Here is a 2,330-nt window from a genome sequence, read left to right as displayed (position 1 = left end):
ACTGTGGCTAGTAGCAACTGAGATCTTAAAAGCTTGCAAGCTGCCATCTAGATGCAACGATGGGTCTCTCCTCGTCCAGGGCCAAGAAGAATGAAGAAAACCAAAAATGCATGGAAACAATCAGTCCTAGCGACTGGTACACCATCCGATCTGCAGCCTATAAGACTATGAGATCAGAAGAAATAGATGGTGCTCGGCTACTACCGTCAACCACTTGGAAGAGGATCTTTTTAGGAGATCCTGGATAGACAGGGGGAACAATGTGGAGCAAAACTCAAAATCATTTGGAAAAAAAGAAAAAAGTGGGGAACAGGTTTACTGGCCCAATGGAGCCTGGTGGAACCACTGAGACTATGGCCCCTCACTGTCCTTCAGGTCTGGAATTGAACACACACCTGTAGTTTCCAGCCAAGCAGTAGACAGTCATACTAGTTGAGCATTTATCTGAGGTAGATACACTCCTTGGAGAGAACAAGCAAGAGAGAAAGAAGGGCTGCTCAGGCACAGGGAGACAGCTCAGGGGGTAGGAGTGCATGGAGGGATGGTCACAGGGAAGTGGTACCTATCGGGAGGAAGTGGGAGAGGAGATGTTGCATTGTGCTAAATTGTGGTCAATATCATGAGACAAAGTGTATGTGATGTGCTGTATGGAAAGTGTATTTGTTCTGTAAATTTTCGCCCAAATCACAATAAAAATTAAAATTAAAAAAGAAAAGAAATTATGGTTGACTGCTTCTCCATTCCTGAAACTCATCATGACTGAGGAGTAGAATTTGTGCCTTCGGCAGACTCCCTGTACCCTCCATTTTAGGCTTCTTTACTATGACTGCAGGAGTTCTGGTAGTATAATGCCTAGGGCAATTGACTGCTAACCAGAAGGCTGGTGGTTCAGACCCACCAGCCACTCCTCAGAAGGAAGATGGGGCAATCTACTTCCGTAGTCATATCGCCTCAGAAACCCCAGGAGGAGTCACTATGAGTCGGGTCCGACTTGACGACAACAACAACAATTATAAGTGCTATCTCTTTGCTATTGTATGAAAGATTTTTTCTAGGTTCTACCTCCATACTTAACCATATAGTCTTCTGTATTCTCAGAGTTTAGACAGTTCACTTTGTACCATGATTTACTTGGTAACTTTTGCTTTAAACATGACATTTTGAAACTGCCTTTATATAACAATATAATTTGTATTTTTTTCTCACCACTGAAGGAAATTTACCCTTTTCTATCTCATAAAATTTGTCAAGTCTTAATTCTAATTTCAGCACTCTGCCTAGGGCAATGGGTGGGTTGGGGATGGGAAGTGGTAGTTAAAGACTTTTAAAGCTTTTTAAAAACTGTGATGAACTGAAAGAATTTGCAGACAACTAGAAGCTATCTTTACCCAGACTTTGGTGAGGAAATAAAAAGCCTGAACTGAGAGAAGCAGAAAATGGCCAATCTAGAAAGGTTAAGATTTCTGAGGAGAGTGGTCTTGTGGATGTTCTCCATGCATTTGATCAAAAGACCTCATCAGCAAACAATGCCCATATTGGAGCTTACTATATGGTATATATTCTCTTTCTGGGTATATGACAGAACTTTACTTTGCTACCCTTTAGAATTTAGATGTGGCCATGTCACTTCCTTTGTCCAATGTGAAATGTGAAAGAAAGTATCATGTTTGTTTATAACAGAAGCTTTGAGAGCAAATGAGGGACTCATGATGTTCTTTCTTTCCCTCTGCCATGGTATCTGGAACCATTCTTTCAGCCTACGTCCTAGAGTATCCATGATGAAGAGCAGAGCCTCCAGCTGGCCTGAAATGAACATGTAACAGGACCAAGAGAAAGCTATAGAGATTCTGTATTTTGTGTCTTGTGCAGCGTAATCTAGACAAATTTGACCAATAAAATAGCCTGAGTCCACTATGAACACTGTCGTGAACATCTGAAGACCATGTCTTATCATAGTGTAGGGTAGCCAAGGAATCCAAGATAATAATAGCACTGTTATGGATTAAGGTCCTGGCTCTTTCCCTAAATTTTTGGTAAAATATGAAACCTTCTGTTGTAGAGTTCTGGTGGCATAGTGCCTAAGACATTTGGCTGCTAACCAGAAGGCTGGAGGTTCAAACTCACCATCCACTCCTTAGAAAGAAGATTGGTCAATCTACTTCTGTAGAGATACCACCTCAAAAACCCAAGAAGGGGTCGCTATGAGTTGAATTGACTAGACAGCAGTGAGTTTGTTTTTTTGTTTTTTTTCTGTTGAAAAGCATTCTCCCAAAGTACCTAGTCTTGAAATTCTTACACCAAGAGAGAAATTCATGACATTTTTGTATTAA

The sequence above is a fragment of the Orycteropus afer genome, unplaced genomic scaffold (genome assembly GCF_000298275.1).
Source record: "Orycteropus afer afer isolate SDZICR_OR568_19922 unplaced genomic scaffold, OryAfe1.0 scaffold00554, whole genome shotgun sequence".
Lineage (NCBI taxonomy): Eukaryota > Metazoa > Chordata > Mammalia > Tubulidentata > Orycteropodidae > Orycteropus > Orycteropus afer.
Note: the sequence above shows the minus strand (reverse complement) of the source record.